This window comes from Pteropus vampyrus, unplaced genomic scaffold (assembly GCF_000151845.1).
Source record: "Pteropus vampyrus isolate Shadow unplaced genomic scaffold, Pvam_2.0 Scaffold826, whole genome shotgun sequence".
NCBI classification, from domain to species: Eukaryota; Metazoa; Chordata; class Mammalia; order Chiroptera; family Pteropodidae; genus Pteropus; species Pteropus vampyrus.
In genome coordinates, this window is record NW_011889607.1 from 424,609 (window position 1) to 440,314 (window position 15,706).

Here is a 15,706-nt window from a genome sequence, read left to right on the forward strand (position 1 = left end):
AATGTATACATCTATCAAGTTGTCACCTTAAATATTTACAATTTTTAATTGTTAACTATACTTCAATAAGGCTGGAAAAAACAACAACAAAGTTTTTTTTAATGTTCAAAGTGATACATATTCATTAAGGAACATTTAATGAAAAAGAAAAAAATTTTTAAATTATCTTCTATTAACTTTGTATTTTTCTTCTATTCTATTTCTACAGCTATGTGTATATATGTACATATAATACATGTGTATAGTTTTTTTAGAAAGTTTTAAACATGCAGTATGGTATTACTAACTACAGTCACCGTGTTGTACATTACATCCCCATGACTTATTTACTTTTTAACTGGAAGTTTGTACCTTTTGACCCCCTTTACCCATGTCACCCATAATTATGTTTTAAAATAAACTTTTACTTTAAAATATTTTTAATTTACAGAAGAATTACAAGGGTAATACAGAGAGTTCTCATATACACCACACAGTTTATCTCACTGTTCTGTTAAATACTATGGTACATTTATCACAACTAATTAACCAATATAGATACATGAGTCTTAACTGAAGTCCATACTTAATTTGGATTTTTTGTTTTCACCTAAAGTTTCACTTCTGTTCCAGGATTTCATCCAGGATACCACATTACATGTAGTCGTCATGTCTCCTTAGGCTCCTCTAGAATGTGAGGAGATTTTTCTTTGTGTGTGTGTGTGTGTGTGTGTGTATGAATTTGACAGTTTTGAGGAGTACTGTTCAGGTATTTTGTAGAATGTCCTCCAATTGAGATTTGTCTGATGTCTTCCTTATGATTAGGCTAGGGATAATCATGGGTTATCTATGGGTTGGGGGTAGGGGTGGAACCAAAAAAGTGAAGTGCCATTTTCATCACATCACATCAAGGATATTACCAACACGACTTATCACTGTTGATGTTGACTTTGATCACCTCGTTGAGGTACTCTTTGTGAAGTTTTCTTTTTTCTCCCTTTTCATACCGCATTATTTGGAAAGAAGTCACGATGCCCAGCTCATACTTTAGGGATATGGAGTTTGCTCCATCTCTTTAATGAAACAATATCTACATACGGTATATTATTTGAAATTCTTCTGTACAGGAGATTATTCTCTCTCACTTGTTTATTTAGTCTATAATTTATTCGTGTCAATAGGATCTAATGGATATTCATTTTCTACTTCTGGTTATAATCTAGTATTATGCTATTTTCTTTGTTGCTCAAATTGTTCTAGCTTTGGCCATTGGGAGCTCCCTCAGTTGACTCCTGCGCCATAGACATATCCCATCATTTTGTTCTTTGAGTAATTCCTTATTTTCTGGCTCTAGCAGGTGCTCCAGACTAATCTTGTATATTCCCTACTCTGGCCATTTCTCTGAGGAGCCTGTTTTCTTTTTATTGAATAGTATCGGAAACAAAGATCTGGTCCTGAGTGTGCTCCTTATACCTGGGAGTGGTTGCTTCTAGTAACTTTACGTAAACAGAGCTAGGAAATATACATCTGCATACTAACAGTTTTTTAGTGGATTCATTAAAATTTTCTATATACAAAATTATATTATCTGCAAATGGAGATAGTTTAACTTCTTCCTTTCCAATCTGGATACTTTTTATTTATTTTCTTCTTACCTTGCATTCCTGGGATAAATCTTGCTTGGTCATGGTATATAATTCCTTTTATATGTTGCTGATTTTAGCTTGCTAATATGTTGTTGAGGGTTTTTGCATCTATATTCATAGGAGATATTGCTCAGTTTTTCTCATAAAGGCTTTGGTTTTGGTATCAGGGTAATAGTAACCTCATAGAATGAGTTGAAAAGTGTTTCTTCCGCTTTTATTTTTCAGAAGAGTTTGTGAAGAATTTTTATTCACCTTTAAATATTTGTTAGAATCCATTTATGAAGTTGACTGAGTGCAGGCTCTTATTTGTGGGGAATTTAAAAGTTACTAATTTAATCTCTTGTTATAGGTCTATTTAGATTTTCTATTTCTTCTTGAGTCAGTTTCAGTAGTTTGTGTCTTTCTAGGAATTTGTCCATTTCATCTAAATTATCTAATTTGTTAGCATACAGTCGTTCAAAGTATTACTTTATAATCTTTTATATTTCTTTAAGATTGGTAATGATATTCTCTCTTTCATTCCTAATTTTCATATTTTGAGTGAGTTTTTTCTCTTTTTTAATTTAGTCAGTGTAGCTAAAGTTTTTCAATTTTGTTGATCCTTTCAAAGAACCAACTTTGATTTTATTGACTTTATTGCTTTTATATGTGTATACTAACTTGTGTATATATACACATCCATAATTGTTACTATATCTATCCAGCTATATCTATATTAAGCTAAACGCAGGTTCATACTGATATGTCCAACTCTAATGTAGTATTACATGATTTATTCTAGTTTTTTCCCTTGCTTATCTATAACTTAACACTCCAAGAATGAGAAGTTTGACTCCCACTATCTGCTATCCATTTACTTATTTGTTCAATCCCAGAATATGTGTGTAGTGGTTTCAGAATTGTTGATCCACGCCCTCATGAGAAACAACTTTACCAATTAGAGTACAGTGCTTTTGTACAGTTCCTTTTGCCTTTAGTCTTACGGTGTTCATTCATTCTCCAAGTCATTTATGTAGACATTTACCCTCCACTCCCTTCAGTGAGATTATATCATACATTTCAATAACAGATTCTTTTATCACGGTCTATATCCTACTCTAGATTTCCCCCAACTTATTAATTAATTTTTTTAAATTTGTATACATTAAGTTTGACTGCGCTGTAAAGTTCTATGGGTTTATTTTATTTTACTTTATTTTATATTAGTTTCAGGTGTACAGAACAACAGCCAGACGTTTACACAATTTACGAAGTGATCCTCCTGATTACTCCAGCACCCACCTAGCACCATACATGGCCACCACAATACTGTTGACTATATTCTCCATGCTGCACCCCACATCCTCTTGACTGTTTGTAACTATCAATTTGTACTTCTTAATCCCTTCACCTTTTCCAGTCACCTAAACCCCTTCCCATCTAGAAATTACCAGTTCGTTCTCTGTTTCTATGAGTCTGTTTTCATTTTGTTTGTTCATTTAGTTTGTTCCTTAGACTCCATATATAAAATGAAATCATATGGTATTTGTCTTTCTCTGTATGACTTATTTCACTGAAAGAGGCTTTGGGTGGTGTGCGAGTTGCGTGGGGTAGGGACCCAGGGAGTCACTGGGGTAAAGCAAATGGATTCCACCTGGTCAATGCAGATTCAGGTTTGGTGCCAGTGCTGAGCCTCTAGACTCTTGCAAAGTCTCAGATCACAGCGAGGCTAGCCACAGCCTGCCTTGGGCCTGCAGACATCCAAGATTTGTTCAAGAAATACTGCAACTCGGGCCAGAGTTGGTTGTCCACCACTGGGATTGTCTTTGGGGGTGCGAAAGCAGAGACCTGTTGATTGTTGCTAAAAGAGCCTTCTACAGAGAGGGTTGGGTGGGGTTGGTACCCCGCCATGAATATGTCTTCCGCAATTAGTGAGTTGGATGGGGCGGGGTCTCAGGGAGTCACTGATTTCACCAGGGCACTGCAGATTCAGAATTGGCTGTGTGTAGGAGGATTCAGCATCAACACAGGCAAGATTGTGCCCACCTGTAGGCTGCACAGGAGAAGGGTCTAACAAAGGGACAATGGCGGCTGTCCCTCCAGCCCTTACCCTGAAGCCATATAACTCAGTCTTTCCCTGTATGTCTCTTGGGCCTCCCGAGTTGCTGACCTTCCACAGGAGCCCAGGGTGAGTGTCTGCGAGTGAATGAGTCTGTGTGCAGGCCCTTTAAGGGCATGTCTGTATTTCCAGGTTCCTTCCATCTCGCCTGGATTGTCGGAATCTCCCCTGATTTTTATAGTCATATTTTATGGGAACTCCTCTTTCCCACACTGGAACCCTAGACTGGGGAGCCCCAGAATGGGGCTGGGGCCCCTCGCTAGGGCCAGGGGCCTCTGCAGATGAAATATCCCTCCTGGTCCTCAACCACCACATGTGGGTGCCGGGCCAAGCTGGTTCACATCTCTGACCCTCCTACTGGTCCCAATGTGGCTTCTTTATATTCTCAGGTATAGGTGATATGTTCAGCTAAACTTTAGGTGGTTCTCCAAGTTGATTGTTCTATAATTTAGTTGTAATTTTAATGCTGTCATGGGAGGAGGCAAGCACTGCATTGCTATCCCACCATCTTGACCCTCTCTCTCTCCTATGGATTTTGACAAATGCAGTCTCATGTATCATACAGAATAGCTTTACTCCCCTAAAAGATAGTTTACCTATTCAACCATTCCCATTTCCCCAAACCCTGGCAACCGGCCTTTTAAGATTGGCTTCTTTCACTCAGCAATATGCATTTGATTTAGCAATACTTTCCATGTTGTTGTATGAATTGATAGCTCATTTCTTTTTATTGATGAATAGTATTCCCTTGTATGAATGTACCACAGTTTGTTTACAAGAATTTTTTTTTTTTTTTTTTTTTTGTAATTGATCACATTCACCTTTTGTAAACTATGTTGGTTGCTTCCAGTTTGGGGAGATTATGAATAAAACTGCCCTGAACATTCACATGTGAAATTCTGTGTGGATATAAGTTTTCAAATAAGTTGAGTAAATCCCTAGGAGTGTGATTGCTGAATTGTATAATCAGATCATTTTAACTTTATAAGAAACTGCCAGACTGTTTCTTATTAAGTTCCAGAGTGGCTCTACCATTTTGAATTCCCACCAGCAACGGATGAGAGTTTTTATACACTATGCCAGAGGACTTTTCAGCTATAATGACTCAGGGTCTAAATTTATGGCCCTCAGCTAATCTTGCTCTTTGATGCTCTGAAAGATCTAAGGCCATGGGAAACCACAGGAAAATAAAGGTGTGCCTGGGAGGGAGATACGAACCTTTTGATAGATTTTATCAGTCTCCTGCCAATGGCTAACCTTATGAACACCAGATGAACAAGGACATCTCATTCTGCTAATAGTAAAGGACTATATCACATAGAGGAAGGTTCTTTCCTGACTAAACTAATCATCTCAAAGCCTCTTGTGTTAGATTTCCCCAAGGCCATGTGTGTTTTGCACCTCTTTCCAATGATCAAGATGGGTACCATTCTATAGTATTTCTCAGAAAATGCTTAACTATCTCTTTTGATTTTGTTGTTTATAATAGGAAAACTATATATTTGGGTTGAAGTATCATAAGATAAGGTGGTTCCTTTCTTATTAAATTTTAATTCCAGGAGGAGATGAATCTTAAGGTACAGCTGCAATAGGGGCAAATGAGTCTGGCATTAGGAGGGCCGGTTTTAATGAAACCTAGAGAAACTGACAGGTATTAGGACAAGTATAAGGAAAGGGGGTCAGAAAGCCATGATCAGTGATGGAGAGAGACAAAAAGAATTGGAACCTATCTGGAAGGAGGGAAAGAGCCTCTATGGGCCCGAATGGAAATGTGGAGAGGGAGAAGAATGAAAGAAATCAGTCTAGAAAGTCAGGACAGGAGGGCAAATGCCTTCTGCTCTGAATAGGAGATGAGAGTGAGACTCTTGGGGAAAGGAAACCAGGAGCGCAGTTAATTTAGGAGTCATTCTGACCAGAAGTTCTGACAGCAGTATTAGCAACTCCTGAAATTTTAACAACTCATATATTATGTCTTTTTTTCTAGTCTTTTTTTCATATAGACTTTTTTAAAGAAGAGCTTTAGATTTACAGAAACATCGTGGCGATAGTACAAAGTTCCCAGATATTCCCCACACTCAGTTTCCCCTATTATTACCTGTTAGTGTGATGTGTCTCCCTTTTGACCATTTTCCGTGCACTTATATACACATCGCATACTTCTAGAAACACAGTTGTTTTTTTCTTCCCCTCTCCCATGTTAGAAACACAGTTTTATTTGTTACGTCTCAGCTTCCTCTTCAGAGTTTAGCTTGATGTTCTGCAGAGAAGCTACCAGTTAACACAGGCCAAGCCAAGGTGAAGTTCTTACTCTTCATCTAGAAGGACAGAGGTGTCAACATCTCCTTTCCTTCCTGTGGAAACTTGAAACTCTTCCCAAAGAGAGCTCTGATAAAAAATAAAAATAAAAATGGAGATGCTGGAATCTGTTAGATGCTAGTTACTAGCAGCACCCAGCTTTGTGATTCTCTCTAACTCAGAGCAGAAGTTATCCAATAAATGAGCTGGTTTCATCAGAGCCCAGAAACAAACTGGTGTCAAGGAGTTCCATCCAATAAACATTTATTGAGCACCTACCAAGTGCTCAGTGGGGAAAGCCCCCAGGACTGCCAGGACTGCCCTCTGAATCTGCAAAGCATGGTGTTGTGAAACAAGGAAGACAGAAGGCAGGAGCACAAGCTTTGGGAAGGAGGATGTTGAGTTCTCTCTGGGAAAGGTTGAATTTGAATAAGTCATCCAGGTGGAGGTGTCCAGCAGGAACCTGAGAGTAAAGATCTGGCGCTTAGAGAGAGGATACAAATTGGTATTTGTACAGTGAGCAGAAGGAATCCCATTGTAGAGATCCAGATGGGAGCATGTGGGTATCTGACCTTTAAGTCATCACATACCTTCGCTCAGATAATTCATGGCATTTGCATATCTGTTGCCTACCTGGTTTTTACAAAATTCTTGGATATAGATAACGATGGAGCACTTCTATGGATGCTCTGTGCTGGCCATTTGTCTTTTCTAAGTGATATCTTAACGTTTCAAAGTCTTTATTGATGACATAAAAGTGGAATGGCAGGCTTCTGGAAGACACGGAAGTCATCAGAGAGAACCCAAGGGAAGTCTCCTGAGGCCACTCTTTATCATCAAGGCTCAACACAGCACCTGACACAGTAGATCCCCTGTAAACATTCGACAAATTCACAGACTCAGTCTCCTTATTCTCTGAGCTTATGGAAAATCAGAAGTAGCCCTCGGACAGGGAGTAGTGACTTGCCAGATTACCCCAAAGTAGGCTCAGGCTTAGAAACAGGATGAGGTAATGCAGTTTCTCTGACAGAGGGAGCTGATGCCATGTGGACAAGTACCAGATGGGTGCCTCCCACCAGTCAGGCAGGATGCTGGTTTAGGGCCATTCATGACCCAGCCCAATGACTGCGTTAAGTGGCCAGAGGAAATGGGTTAGGGAAAGGGCTGTCTTTCTAGGATGTAACCACACAGATATCCAAACAGGTTGGAGCAGTGTCTGCAGGCTCAGGGCAGAGGGACAGAGCCTCAGGGGAAGAATCAGGGGCTACATAGGTTAGTGCCATCCTCACCTCTGGGGGAAGGCCTGAGTGGCCCAGGGACACCATGGGCAGAAAGGAGAGTCTTAAGAGCCCAACCCAGGCAAAGGCTAACAATGCCACCTGCACTGTGCCAGCACTGACCCACAGTCCCAAGTATAAATGTCCTTGCCCGAAAGCCACCTCTCTCTTCGAACTCAGAGAGGTGAAGAGAGAGCAGGTCAAGGCTGGTGCCTCACTCAAGGCAACCTATAACTAACCTTCAAAATTAGGTTCCCAAATGTATACTCCGTGATCTGTTTGTGTCATATCTTGTGAGTGTGTGAGTTGGGGTGGGGTAGTGATTTAGTATTTGTTTCCTTTTAGTTTCTCAGTAAGAAATTTCATCTGTTTGTTTGTTTGTAGGTGGTTGTTGGTGGTGTTTGATTGTTGTTGAAAAATCCTACCTTTGCTCCAGCCCTGGTCTCATCTGCAGTAGAGGTTCCAGGGCAGAGTCTGCAGGAACTGGCTGTTCAGCTGGTCTTCCCAGGTGCTTGGTGAAGTTCACAACAGGTCTAGGTTGTTCCTCTATTTCAGTTTCAGAAACTCGATTTTATCATTTCGCACGGGGTTATCAGGTAATTTGCTACCCAAAGGCACAAAACACCGATTCGTAAGGCCTGTTTATTAATCTATGTGGAGCAAGAGAACAGCTGTCTAGGCCAAATCTAGTATCTTCTCAGGAGGGAAAACCCTCTCAAGAACTAGGATGAGTTGGTTGTTTGGCAATTGTGGAGTCCCAGCAAAGGAGCTGGATGGTCTTAAGAGGTGTTTTACTTAAGCCGTGATAGCCCCAGGAATTGCCCTTGTCTACTGAAAAGCTTTGTAGAATATAATAGGCCACCACAGCTGCATAAAAATAGCTGCCAAGCAGAAACCCCTTTCATGCCAGCTGGCTGCAGGGTGCCCTTTCTGTGGCAAGTGCTGAGAGGCCGTGAGTGAAAATCTCTTCTTTCTCTAAAATAGGTTCAAGTGCTTTCTGAAGACCAGCAGCCTGGGCATCACCAGCGATCTTGTTAGAAATGCACTCATGTGCCCCCACCCAGATATTCTGAGTCAGAATCTGTATTTTTTAACAGACCCTCAGGAGACTCAGTGCACATTAAAATTTAAGAAGCCCTGGTCTAGAGTCTATGTTCCATGTGGATCTCAAAATCCACTTCTGCTTGATTCATCTCAACACCTGCAGGAAATCCTCCTGTCCCTTAAAAAAGTCAAAGATCTCCCACCTGAAATGAGGTAGGGGTAGGGGAAGGAGCTCACTGGGCTCAGGAGGACTGCCTTCTGTTCCTGTTCCGGGGATTCTCTTTCCCCTTGGAGCTCTCTGCTGCCATTGCCTACCCTAAGTCCTGGATTTGACTTTATTACAGAAGCCAGTGAGTCTCTTCAAATGCTTACTTGTTTGAACCCAGTCTGAGAAGCAGTAATCTTATGATGTTTGGAGATGGTTTATCATGATTCTATTTTAGATCGGCTGCTTTCCGATTACCTGGTTGGGGCCTGTGGACCTTCTTTTCATCAGTTAAGCAAATCCTAAATCTCACTCTAGCATAGATTACTTCCAGGAAGCATTTCTGAGAGATAGTTATCCCAGGCACACTGCAACCAGTGACTATGTCTTTACAATTTGGGGGCTTTTATTTTGTGCCTGTGGCATCAGATTTAATTATAAACTGGACTCAAACTTTCCTAAGATGGGTATGGCTATAAGGTCCAGGCTATAGCCTGGCAGTAAGTCATTCTATTTTAGGTACAGAGTTTCAACCATCTGCCTACTGGACAGTGCTTCAGTATTTCACTACCTGAGATGTAGTAAAAGGTGGTTTTAAGATAAAAGATTTCAAACTATGGGCCGTGAACACACAGTGATATATATATATACATATGCCTTACTGTTGAATTGTCTACCTGAAACTTACTGGATTTCGTTAACCAATGTCACCATAATAAAAATTAAAAAATGAATAAAAATAAAAGTTAAAAAAAAGAGAAAAGATTTCCAAGATACGAAGCTAGGCTGTGCTATTTAAAAGCTGTGCCCCTCGGAGCCAATTATTTTGTATTCTTTGCACTTCCACTTATTCATCTATAAAATGGGTATGATACCTATTCTGCAGTATTGTTGGGAGGCTAAAATAAGATAACACAGTACAAGCACCCAGTACCTGAACAGGGTAAGGGCTCAGTGAATGTTAGGAAACTGACACCTGGGAATCCTAGTTCTGGAATGTGGTTTTCCCTGCCATTTAGGAACTATCTGAGATGAACCGGGGAGTGGGGGTCAGGCCAGCCCTCACAGATGCAACCACCAAACAGTTGCCTCGTTGACCACATTTCCATGTATGAAAACTAACACTTGGCAGTATCATTTTCCAAACCAAGGGAAAATGTGTCTACTTAGGTATATTAAGCCAAAGAAACCAAAAAGTTTCTGACGATATGGTATTTTTTCTGAATGCTGGATTTGCTGACTTGAGATTTAGATTTAATTATGTTTGCAAGTTTTTTCTTTACACATTTGTTCATTTTCCCCATTTACATCAGCAGCCACCCAGCCTTTCACAATATTCTTTCAAAGTCCTCTTTTTTAGCCTTTTTTTTTTTTCTTTTTTAAGTCTTCAGCTTAGGCAGTATTTGACCATATGGCACAAAGTTTATCAGAAATTTAAGATGCCAGATTTACACCATAGAGGAAGGGAAACTCAAACATAAGCAAAAGAGTTGCCAGCTCCAGATGTTGAAAAGAGTACGACAAAAATAAGAAAAACCAAACTGACTCATTCATATTTTGGAAACAAAGTTAATGTAATTCTTTTAATTTAATAACTTTCCTTATCAAAGGGAGGTACACATTCCGAGAATTTAAGGAAATCAGCTATCTTCTTGGGACAATATGAACGTACTACAATTCTGTCAAACATACTTGATTTCTAAAGCATCAGTTATACTACAAAGTCTCATTTTTAGAATTATCTGAGATCCCCCCAACATGAATATGTATCTGAATTTTGAAATGAAATTAAATCTGAAATGAAAAATAAATAGATCTACCCAAATACTGAGTCTTCTCAAATTGCTCCACTTGGATGGAGCTCCACTTGGATGGAGCCTCTTTAATAAGATTTCTGCCTTGGGGAGAAGTCTGTGGAGCTGTCTATGCAGTCAGTTTTGTGTCATGGTTAGATCTGTAAAGAGACAGTATAGCGGCATTGTGTAGGGCTGGGGTCAGAAGCTAGATTGCCTAGGTTTGAATTGTGGTTATCATCACTTATTAGTTCATGCAACTTGAGAAGTTCCTTAACTTCTTGTAATGCCAGTTTTCACACCTGGAAAATGGGGATAATATTAATTTTTATTTTTAAGGATTTTTATGAGGATTACATGAGCCAATACTGTAAAAGGTTAGAATTGTTCCCAGTACACAGTAAATGCTCAATAAATCTTAGCTGTTGTCAGTCAGCTCTAAAGGCAAGGATGTTCCCAGACAAATAGACTAGGCTCTTTTCCATCATTAGCTGACTAAACTGGCAATAACCTGGGACAGATAGTCTACATACAGTGTATCAGACTACAGCAATATGTGGATATCATGTTATCCATGGAAAAGGGAGAAATATGGAATACTAGTACAATCAGCTAGTACATGGCAACACTAGATTTTGAACCCAGGTCTCTCTGCTCCAAAGGCCCATCTGTTCCCACTGAACCTGCTGAAAGCTCAACATGAGTTTACAATATGTGGCTGTTAAGATAGTAAATGTGGTAGCAGATGGATGGGATTCGTAAAGGTCGTAGCCTCTGAAACAGAGGAATGGTGGCTCTGCTCCATCTGGACTGGTCGAACCATGCTTCTCAAAGTGATCACTGGGAGGGGGGATATGGAATCGTGCCCTGTGGTGGCCTTTAGATGGGATTAGGATATTTAGTCTGAAGAAGAGACGATAGCTGTGGACATGAAAGCAGTCTTCAAGCAATAACCAATTTATAGAAAGGAGAAGGAGAGAGAGAATTCAGTTTAATACAGATAAAAACTTTCTAACAGTTTGAACTATTCAAGGCTCTCTGCTATGGGAAGTGATAGATTGGTTTTCACTGCAAAGGTTAAGGAGAAGCTGGATAACCACTTGATAGGGTGAAGTAGTGGGATTTTGTTCAGTGAACTCAACATACATTTATTTATTGAATGTCTATTATAGGCCGGAGATGGTACATGAGTTAAAGTTCCTTTCAAACTTGAAATTCTATTATGAAACTAGTTTTATTTCGCCCAGATAGGACTAAATAGAACCTCATTTCCTACTCAAAACTCCACCTAGGCCACTGTACTCACTGGCATAAATATCATTGTAATTAATTTCAAATTTAATTATCCTCCTTTCCTTGCTTTGAGTAACCTTTGCCACTTGCTATAAAGTAGGGGCAAACTCCTTCATATTAATCTGGATATCACTCCTATTCCATGTTTTTTGTGTGAGCCTCCTTTTAGCACAGGGAAACAAAAAATAATTTAGTCAGCAGTATTAGGACAGGATACTAATGGTTTCCAAGTACATTTTTAAGGGAAAAAATGCAAAATAAAATGGAAAATAGTACCAACCTCAAACATATGAGCTGACAGTCCACCTCCACTCTCTGGAGTGCATCCTGTTCCAATGTGCAGAGCTCCACATTTTTATTTTATGGTTTTATGGTTCTGGCCCTAAAGTGATTGCCCTAGGCTTAGGATTCCAAGGTAAAGAAAGTGGATATAGCTTGTCAGTTGGAGCTGTGGACAGAGCTGAATGCAGGTTAGAGTGGCTTCTGTAGCGGTTGCCATGAGGACCTACTGTATGATAGGCAGAGTTTTGCCATAATCGACCAAGGTGTATGCCAGCCTTTGAAAGCATTTGAAAAGACTTTATCTATGTTTCCTAACTCTGCCTCCCAACTCATAAAACCTCAATCAATATTTGCTGAAGTGTAGAATGGTAGAAAGTTGAAACAGTGGCCAAAGTAACAGGGAGAAACCTTGGGAGCTGAAATTTAACTTTGAGCAAGTCGTTTGTTCTATTCACTAAAAAGACTGGTGCTCTGAGAAAGGACTGTGGTTTTCAAAGACAGGTCACAGCCCATTGAGAAATCAATTTAATAGGTTGAAATTAACATTTAAAAAATTAAATAGAGAATTCCAGACTGCTTTGCATACAGCAAAGGTATTATTTCATGAAACTTTTATTTCAGTTTCATGTGAATACACACACATACACACATACATATTATGTATATATACAAACACATACACACACACATACACATGTGTATACTGAGTTGTGAAGTAAAATGGACTTTTTACCATGGAATGCAGTCAAAAATGTTTGAGAAATGCTGACCTAAGAGACCTCATTTAGCATCTAGGCTAAATGGGACCCCACAGATGGGACCCCAAAAAGAGCAAATGATTTTGGATCCTCTATTACTGAGTTGATCAATTAATGTATTTTTTAAAATTGTGATTTTATATATATATATATAGAACATAAACTGATTAATGTTTTAAATGTAGGGTCAAAATACTAAATGCCTTTGTCTAAACACTAAAACTACCCACCCCCAACTTGTATCACCTTGCAGGTTTAGGTTTCGGTGCCCACCCCCACCCCCACCCCCATCTTCCTTTTTTTCCTGCTAAGTTTCTGGTCTGTAACTAAGGTACGAGGTATATGTTTTGGCTTTGACCTTATGGGGCAAGCAACTGAAGTTTTTTCTTATACCTGTGACTGAGAGAGGAGAATGTTACACTCAACTGTATATTTTCATTAAAAATAGATTATTAAAAAAACAGGTGAGCATAAAGATGAACAAGAATCTAAATGGGCATATAATTTGGAACAAGATTTAGAGGACTCCAAGTGTGCTTTGGGGAGCATACCAAAGCATTCTCTCTCCTTTTAGATTTGGGCATTTGGTTGTCACAGACTCTGACTCACTTTTATTTTTTGCTTGTATTTAACACTTGCATCCTTCTTATTTGTCCTTTAAATATAAATTCTGTTTCCCCAGCAACATTGTTACCCTTTTCAGGTATAGATTTGTTTCATATCTCTTTACATGTCTTTGCTTGACATAGGACACTACTCAACAAATGTTAATAATGATGGTAATTAATTATCTTTCCTTCTCAGCCATTATCAATAACTGAGTCATTTTTTTTCTAGAATCAGGGTATTCGAAAGCCGTTAAAGAAAACTTTCCTGCTCTTGAGCCATAACTTCATGGCTAGTTTGCCTAGAACTTTTCCATTTTAGGCTTCTCCCCCTTAGCACCACATTTACTCACAGCGTGGGCTCTGAACTAGCAGCACCTTATATTTGTAGTTTAAGAAACTTTCCTACTTATTAATTCACTGATGAAAGAAATAAAGGATGTTACCTCCACTTGGCCAATGAGGAAACCGAGGCCCAGAACCATTAAGCCCAGGCTTATGCAGCACAGTTAGTGACAGCACTGGGACGAGTTACTGACTTCTAGGCTGATTTCCTATCAGTGGCTTCTCTGGTTTGCTTTCCCCTGCCATTTCTCCCTCGCCAAACAGCAAGACTCCTGTTTTCATCTTCAGGTGAAGAAGAAAGACAGGAAGGGAGGATTTTGCAGCTGATGACTCCCATGTCCTCTCTTCCACTAGTAATTCCTCTGAAGTAGCTGTCAGGTATTTCCGTAGAGGAGAATTTTTAACATATGCCACAGGTTCATTCCAGTTCAGAGTCTTCAGGCAAGCCTTTCTCCTTGTCTGAATGCTTTATTTCTTCCTCTTCATCAACCTGAATCTCACACAGGTTTTCCCCACTATCCAGAAGTAGAGTGTTCCTATGAAACCTTTCCCAAGCTGAATTCATATAGAAAAAATTGGGGGCTTTCCCAGACCCCCAAAATAACCTACCAAATCATACCAAATACATTTAATTATGCTCAGGTTTACACTAAGCGTAGCACCTCTATGAGCTCTCTTAGGCTTTTCTGATGCCTTAGATCATATATTGCCTACGATGCATAAAATAAATCGAGATAAAGCACAGATGCTCAGACAGTTCAAAGCTATGGCGGCTTGATGCCGGGATGCTGAGTCCAGTTCCTGGGAAAGGAGCTTGGTGGGGCCACTCTTGCTGCTCAGGGTCCGCGCTGCTGCAAAACAAATGCTGGTCCTCCGCCCCACCCCCACCCCCCGATTCCCGCTTTTTTACTTTTCTCATAAAAATGAAAATCGACTTCGGATTTCCTTCGGTTATTGAAAACAGACACTAATGTAGGTCTTTTGTAAAAGTGCAGCGGCAGAAAGCAAATTTTCCAAAATCAAGAAATACCTGCACTGGCCTGTAGATGTCTTCCATGTTACTTTCCTACCTGACCCTGCACCATCCACCCAAACTGACTCAATCAATGCTTACCGAGTTTACTATGTGCCAGTTTACTGTGTTTTTAGGAGCTTGCACCCACCTCATCTCACTTAAACTCACAAAAATTCTGCGAGGCAGATATTTTTATTCTCATTTTAGAACTGATATAACCCAAGATCACGAAAATGGAGAACTCCAGTTCCTTGACACCAAGCTTTGTGCTCTTTTCCCAAATCTCGAGGTTTCTGCTTGTTTTTTTTTTTCTTCTTCTTTTTTTCTTCACATTGTTCATTCCTCTCCAACCTCTAGTTTCTTTTATGTAAAATTTTAGTATACATGACTTTAAAAATCTTTTTTATTTCTGTGTACCTTTTGGAAGAACTGCAAGAATTTTAGTTCCAATGTAATGGAAATGTGAATTTAAATAATATCCATTTCAGTTATAGTTAAAATAAAAGGGTACCAAAAACTTCATTGCAAGCATGATTACTGCAGTACTGGGAGTCATCCAGAAGTGGGAGCTAATGCTAGGTAATAATTACAACAGTGACAATGAAATTAGATTTTAAAAATAAAATCTTTGACCTGTTAAAAATAAAATTCAACAGTAAATTTGAAGATCTAATTGGCTTTTTAAAGCAATTCATGAATGGGGCACCATCCCATCTAGCAACTAGAGGGGAACTAGGAGGGACTGTACAAAATGTAAGGTTTTTATAGGAAGAGAGCTATTAAAAGAAAAGATTATTTTGGGGTGGGACGTCTTTTGGCGGGGGAGAGAACAGATGAGTTTCATCATGCAGATTGTCTTCTTTCTATGGGGGGCCTACATGACAGGTTACCTTACTGGTGCTGGACCAGAAAATTCCAGACTGGTTGATTAAGATTATGTTTCTGGAAGAGGTCGAAACCGCAATTAGGTTGAAACTGCAATTAGTTCAGGTATTAAATCTAGGTTTGGTATGGGCTTTTAGCACGAGTGATGCCATTTTGGGCCTGTGGTTTTCTATTTAACAGAACATT